Below are 8,096 nucleotides of genomic sequence, written 5' to 3'. Positions count from 1 at the left end.
TGTCTTTAGCACTGCTCCAGGGTAGCCATCAGCTTTTCCTCCCAAACACTTAGATTCACAAAACTTCTAAACATAGAACCCTTATTTGAAGAAAGGACTTTTATTCAAGTTCATAAAAGGTCAAGAGGTACCCCCTTCCAATAATTGTCTTCCCAGGAATCTTTACAATTCCAGTGACTTACCTTACCACTCTATCTATGAGCTGCAAGAAGCAGAAAAGATCAGGATTTGTTGTGTTTTCTACATCGCGCGGGCAAATTGCTGCCCTTTCCCTGGAATCTCTCCTAGACTGCAGTTACACATCAGTGTTCTACCATTTTCCTTAATGGCCAATAGGTGTCTTGAGTCCACACCACTATTGCTAACATTAACTTTTACTCCCTACTCCTCACTATTTGACTCCTTTTTAAAATAAAATATTGTTAAAGTTCTTAAAGTTTCATTGAAGTCTTTTGTTCTTACATCACAGTCATTTCTACATATACCCACCTAGCCTCCACCACACACAGAAAGGGCTTTCCTTTGTAATGGAAAAAAGATAAGCAAAACCAATAGACTCAAAAGACCCCTCAGATAGTTTAAGCAGCCTTACACATCTCTAGTCTTCCTCACCCCCACAAATCCCACCCCCCACCCCCACCTTACCAACAAAAGGAGAGAGGTATATTTTCTCACCTCTCCTCCATGGGCAAAATTAATCATCATAATTATTTCTTCATTTTTTTTACAGGTCTTATGTGTTCTATGTTTTTTTCTTTTAAAAACTTTTTTTATTTATTTCATTAAATATTCTCCAATGACAAGCAAGAAGATTGTTAATCTTTTATTTTAATCATGAGTTCCAATTTCTCTTCGTCTCTCTTCTCCCCTCTCTTTGAGAAGGCAAACAATTTGATATCAGTTATACATGCGAAGTTATGTAAGACATATTTCTACATTAGCTACATTACAAAAGAAAGCACAATAGGTTTGTGTTTTTCATTTACAATGCTGTCATTGGTATGAGTTTCCTCACCTATCAAATCACAAGAGCACTTAGCACAGTGTCTGACACATAGTAGGTCCTATGTAAATGCTTATTCCCTATGATGTTTCTTGGCTTTGCTTATTTCACTCTTTATCAGTTCACACAAGTCTTTCCATATTCCTCTTAATTCCTCATACTCATATTTCTTCTAAAAAAGTTAGCATAGCTGCCTGCTTCCCAGGTACTAGTTCTCAGACAGCTGGCTCATGAAGCAATCTGACTGGAGCCTAAGCTTTCAGTGCCACTCTGTTTTCACATTTCTGAGGGTCAGGGTGTTTCTGGTCTATTTAAATCTTCTACTATTTCACAATCACTTTCTACAGCTCCACACAAAGTCTCTCTTCAAGCTCTAAAATCAGGCTAAAGCTGTTTACCTCTTCATTCCCCCAGGGCCTGGGAAATGTGCCTCCCACTCATGCCAGAAGTCCCACAGAGTCTTTTGTAGGTTCACTATGGCGTCTTCTCTTTCCATTCTTCCTTCTCTTGTGTTCCTATGAGGTGCCTGGGAACAGTTTCACAAATTATCCTAGGATACTGCTCCAAAAGGGAAAAGGAGGAACAGAGCGGGTCCTTCCCACCCCCAGGAGTGGCTCTTAGCCATGATGCTAGGGGCAAAGAACCTGTGCTGGGTTAGGATAATCAAACAGGGTGATTTCACTATCATCACTTAGGAAAGCAGGTAACTTTAGAAACAGTAGCAGATCTGTTTGTTGTACTTCTGATGCAATTCACAAACACTTTCAGGATGTCCTGGTTTAGCTAGATCTCAAAGGCCATCTCTAGGATCATTTCCCCCTTCAAATACTTTTTGCTGTTCTGTGTAGCATTTCTCCTCCAAATCTCTCATTCTCTTCTTCCATAATATTTTGCAGATGTGTTGAACCCCCAACCAAAGTTTATGATTGGCTGGAGGGTCACCCTACTTGACAAGAAGATCAAGCATTTGTTCGCTAAGGTGCTTTCTGGGCTCTTTCAGTAATTTTTATTGAGTATCACAAACTTTTCTAAGAAATGATGATAGAGGGGCAGCTATGTGGTGCAGTAAATAGAGCACAGGCCCTGGAGTCAGGAGGACTTGAGTTCAAATCCAACCTCAAACACTTAATACTCAGTAGCTGTGTGACCTTGGGTGAGTCACTTTAACCCCAATTGCCCTGCCCTTCCCCCTCCAAAAAAAACAACAAAAAAAATGATAATAGATTCAGTGTCTTTACTTATGCCCATTTCCAGTTTTTCAGAGGCAACAATTTGTTTAAGCAGGCCAACTTGAAGTTCCTGTAATCTCAGTGTAATCTTATCTTCATCTTTTCTTCTAATTTGTTATTTTACTTTGATCATAAGCGGCCAACAGCTGACTACAGACAGTTGATCAGGAAATAACTGCTACGTTAGTAACCAGTTATTTCCTGTTTGTTAAGGCAAAGTTGCCATCTAGGTGACTATGTGGACACTGAAGTAAATGACAAGGACACTTGGATACTACTTGACTTTCCTTCTGCTGACATCCTACCTTCACCTCCATTTCTAAGCTACATCAATCTCTCTCCTCACCCATATGCTCTGAAGGAGATTCTGGTTTTTCCAGTTTGACTTCTGATCTTCTTTGTGGTCAGAGAACATAGTCATTGCCACCTTAGAGTTAAGGTGACTCTGACAAAAAGAATCCTACGTCATCTCTATCACCTCTTTGGTCAACAGTATCGATTCCTTTAGTCACTAATTCTAACTCTTATAGCGTGGATTAAAGTAGCCTAGACAATTCTACAAAACCCTAGATTTGAAATCTGCCTTCCCAGTTCACCTTTTTCTTTACATGCAAAGAAACAGCAAGGTTTTTGGTTTTTGTTTGCTAGCCAAAATACAATACCAATGCTTACTGGGCCTTGCTAGCCACAAATATGTGTGCTAAAGGAAAAAATAAGGACTAGGCAGATTATTATATTATAATAATTACCCTGCTTCCTTCACTTACCTTTTGTTTTGGCTCACTCATTTGCATGCTGAACAGGAAATGGTGATGGAAATGTCTTAACTCCCAATTAGATAGAGTTCCATAACAGAGACCTGCCATCTCTTTCAGGCATGAAAGTTGAAAGATTTAATCTTTGTCTGAGAACACTCAAAAGGGTTTTTGTTTAGCTGAATGTGGTGGCTATGACTGTAGAATTATCAGGCTACCTTTACTGAGGAGAGCCAGGGTGGGGAACCTCCAGGTCCTCAAGTGCGGCCCATTGAGAATCCATACTTCACAGAATGAATCCCCTTAATAAAAAGAGGACAACCCCTCCTTAATAAAAGGATTTGTTCGGTAAAACTGGAACGTTTTACTTTCCAAAGGCCACACCCAAATCACCAGCCACAATTCTCTGGCAGACTGGAGCCGAGAGGGATAGCAAATAACCCAAAAGGAAGAACTGAGCCCAGAACCTAGGAGCAGGAAATAATGCCCAAAACTGATGACACCCAGCAAAGACTACTATGCCCAGTAGCAAACACCAGACCAACCAAGCAGTACCCAGCTAAGACGTGATCAGTAGTCATCATAAGCAAAAAAACAGTCCCAAAGAGATCACACCCAGAGAGGAGGAATAGACCCAGGAAGAGCAAGGAAAATGACATCACCATGAGATGCATGCTAAAGCAGCAGAAGTGTGAGTTACCCAACCACTTCTGTGTCCTGACCATGTTCCTTGCATATGTGCATCTAAAGAATGATTTCTTTTCCTACCAGATGGTGTATGTTCTGTGCAACATTATACTCTATTTTTATAGGAGGAAAAGGTTCCATTGCAACTCTTCTTACTATGGCGTTTTTTTTTTTCCATTGAATGCCTTTGCTTTGAACTAATTGTTGCCTCTAGCTGACAAAAAAAAGGAAACCATCAGTGAAAGTTCTTGAACTCTGATTTTAAATGGAAGTTGATGTATAATTGATTTCATATTGCTTTCCTTCTCAACTGGTGTTGGAAGGGCTAGAGGGAGGGAAAGAATTTGGAACTCAAATTTCTTTTAAGAACGTTAAAAATAAATACTAAAATTTAAAAATTATTAAATAAAATTAAATTTTAAAATATGCCTTTTAAAAAAAAAAAAGGTAATGGATGTGGAATCCAGTGAGTGCTTTGTTTGATCTAGTATGACTGTCCTGGACACTCCACATGAGAAAGGAGTGCCTTAGTGACATTTTCTTTTCCTTAATGCACACTTCTTTCCCCAGACAAAATATACACATGAAACTTCTAAGTATCATCCTATCTGGATATAATTCATCTTCATGAAACGTGAATGCAGATCCCACATTACAATATCAGCCTCTCAAAATTCATTTCCATGCTAAAGGTCACCCACACTAATTCCTAGTAAGTACCTTACATTTACATTTTTAAAAAGAAACCAAGATTCCTGGACCAAGGCCACACCCAAAATTCACTACCACTAGAAGGAAGCAGACTTTTTACCACTGCGGTCATTTGTCTTGTATAGTAATCAATATTAAAAAAAAAAAAAAAACCCTAAGTTCAATAAATCAAAGTCCTGCTATCTGGTATCTGTCATCTACTGCCTGCAGACAAAACTAAATTCAATCATACTAGAAAGATGGATTTTAACCTAAATTTAAAGACCTCCCCAAAAGACTGCATTATTTTATTTAATAACCCTTTCCTGAAGTTTCAGGAAATCCTCTTTTTTACTTAACCTAAATTTTTAGTATATACTTAATAAATCTTTTTAAAATGAATGAATTTTATTCTGCTTTTTATAGAAATACAAGACAAGTTTACAACTCTTTCAATTTGCACATGTACATACAAAAAGAGATCTCATGGGATTTCTAAAATATCACTCAACATGTTTACTCAACAATTATTCTGAGTATTATTAACGATTTTTATATGGAGGTAAATGAGTATTTGACAAAAACTGCAGGGAAAACTGGGAAGCAGTTTGAAAAAAATTGAGTATGAACCAACATCGCACATATATACCAAGATAAACTTCAAATGGAATCATGACTCAGACATTGTAAGAGGAACAAGCAAACTAACTTTCAGATCTTTGGATAGGGGATGAGTTCATGACCAAACAAGGAATGGAAGGGATCACAGAAAATAAAATGAATCTTGTAAACTAAAAGTAAACAAACAAATTAACAAAGACCAAAAAATTTTTTAAAAAGAAGATAAAATGAACAATATTAATACATGAATTTTTTTAATATTTGCACCAAAAAATTTGTAGTTAAAATTAGGTTAATAGATAACTGGGAAAATTCTTTGTAGCAAGATAAAACTTCTGATAAAAGTATAATAGCTACAACATATATGGAATTAATGGAAAGATTGAGAGTCATTCCCTAATAAATAAGTGGTCAAAGGGTATAGATAGACACTTTTCAAAGGAAGAAATCCAAGCAATCAATAACCACATAAAAAAATTGCTCCCAATCATTTATGATTAGAGAAATGAAAATTTAAAAAACTCCAAGGTTCTTCCTTGTACCCATCAGATTGGTGAAGATAACAAAAAGGGAAAATAACAAATGTTAGAGGAAATACAGGAAAATAGGCAAATTACTGAATTTTTGGTGATCTATGAATTATTGGTCCAGTCATTCTGGAAAGCAATTTGGAACTCTGCCCCAAAAAGGTCACTGAACTCTGCATACCCTTTGACCAAATTTATACCTCCCTTAGACCTATGCCCCCAAAAGATAAAGGAAAAAGGAAAAGGACCTATATGTACAAAAATATGTATAATTCTTTTCATAATAGCTCAAAACTAAAAACTAGGTGGGCATCCTATTGGGGAATGTCTACAAATTGTGGTATTATGAATGTAATGAAGTGTGATTGTGCCACAAAAAAGGACAAAATGGACAGCTTCAAAGGAAACTCAAAAGATCTCTACAATCTGATATAGAGTGAATTGAGAACTAAGAGAATAAGTTACATAATGTCAACATTATAATTGCAAAGACTTTAGAATTAGGATTAATGAAATCATAAAGTATAAGTCCAAAATCATGCCACCCACCTCCTGCTAGAGAGATGATAGATTGAAAATCAAGAAGACATGAATTTTTTGACATGGCCAATATAGGAATTTATTTTGCTAAAAGGTTTTTTTTTCTTAATTGTTCAATTGAGGAGGAAGTACAATAGAAGAGAGAAAGATAATAAATATTTGTAAATATATCTTTTTAAATTAAAAAGAAAGGAAAACTGGTTGAGTAATTGGCCCAGAGTGGTTCCATTTGTGATTTATTAATGAGATGACCAAGAAGGGAACTGAGAAATGGGAAAATATTGTGACCATGTGCCCCAGATAAATGGGTATAAGGGGTTTCCAGTCTTGGAAACAAAGATTTTTACAATAAGCCTTCATTAAGGATCACAATTTCCCTGTCCTACCCTCACCCAAGAAAAATACTGCCAAATCATGATCTTATAGACATTTAAATTCAAATTATTAGCATCTTATGAAAGTACTTTGGAATTCAACTCAAAATAGCAGGACACTTGTGGCTGACCTTGTCAGCTGAATGTATTCTTTGTTGATCCTTGGAACATTTAACTTTTTGATTCAGTCAATTACCTCCAACTAATGGCTTCTTCAAGGGTTTTATTGCTTGATTCCTTTGTAGCAAAATATACATATTATATTAATTTGGTCATGTTTTGACTAAAGTGTCAAAGTTTTTAAATATCAGTAGGCAGCTTAAAAGGTTTCAGTTTAATTGTATTTTAACAATTCCCTGATTTTTATTCAGAGCAATGATCTGTGTGGGGGGGAAATAGTTCTATTGATATAGCTACACTTTGGCCATATTAATTACATCTTCAAATGGAGAAAACAGCAGGCAGGACATAGCAAAGAGAAAACTATGCTGAACTGCTACAAAGATCGTTTCTCGTTAATCATATAATTGTCTCTGTCTCCCAAATATGTATATATTATGGCAAAAAATCAAACCCTAGAGAATATGCAGGCACGGCTGGCAGATCATGAGTCAGAGCTCTATTCACACCCCCATAGTGAATAAAAATCATTTGATAGCTTAAGTCGAGGTATCTGTACAGGAAAATGTGGACTGATCTTGAATCTCTGCTATGCAACGCAAAGAGAATAAAATGCAAACAGTTGTATTAGCTCTATTGAGAGCAGAATAACTTCCCCAAAGAATCATTAGCTATGATTCAAATGAAGTAAAGGGGACCTTCATATATGAATTTGCTAATTAATCTACTTTCCTGTGAACTTTAGTGTTGACTAGGTCTCCCTCTTACCTGGCTGGAAGTTCAGGGGCCACTCCATGGGCTGGATCCCAAAGCAGACAATCTTATTTCCTAGGCAGCCTGTTTTTTCCTCTTTTACTATCCCTAGCTGTCGGAACAACAACTTGCACACTTGAGGCACTTAATATATTTGCGGATTGATAGATTCCCTTCAGGCTTACCATATTGGTGCTTGACCTAGAGTAGACATGGGATTCCCCATGCAGCTCAGAACACCTGAGCTCAAACCATCCACCAGCCTCAGCCCCGCTAGGAATAGGAATTAAAGACATGTGTTACCATGACTTGTATGTTCAGGCTTTAGCCATATATCTATTAAAATGCTGGTTTTGTATTTCAATAAATTATACCAAGAAAAATCTCTAGAGTCACTTTTAAATAGCATCTTTTATATTTGAATATTTAAAAATTCTATCCCTTCCAGCTGGCCAGATCATATGGTGAACAAAGTACTTAACTATTTAATCTTTACAGCTAGGAACACTAGTCAATAAATTATTTTTTATCAGAACACTAAATAGCATCCAAGAGCCAAAATCTCAATAGGCCCAAATCTAACAAGGTCTTCCATCTACCACAATTTATTGGCAGAAGGAAGTTAGATATAAAGAAGATAAACTAAAATATGTTCCTAATACTGGCCTTGGATAAGAGAATTTTAGTTTCTTATTTTTGTAAAAACCATTAATATCCTCGCCAGATGAAAAAAATTATTAGTCTTCTTTAAAAGGGTCCATTCCTCTCCAATTCCATCTTTTGTCTTTCCACTTCCC

The 8,096-nt window shown here is 36.5% G+C and overlaps 1 pseudogene; it reads right to left on the bottom strand.

Annotated features, from left to right (window-relative positions):
• LOC138159763 (transmembrane protein 126A-like) overlaps positions 1-7,598 on the bottom strand; it is a 100,368-nt pseudogene extending 92,770 nt beyond the window's left edge.
• Positions 7,599-8,096: the final 498 nt, after the last annotated feature.

This window comes from Petaurus breviceps, unplaced genomic scaffold (genome assembly GCF_028583685.1).
Source record: "Petaurus breviceps papuanus isolate PSGF00001 unplaced genomic scaffold, PetGlider_PUasm1.0 178, whole genome shotgun sequence".
NCBI classification, from domain to species: domain Eukaryota; kingdom Metazoa; phylum Chordata; class Mammalia; order Diprotodontia; family Petauridae; genus Petaurus; species Petaurus breviceps.
This window is presented reverse-complemented; position numbering and strand designations above follow the sequence as displayed.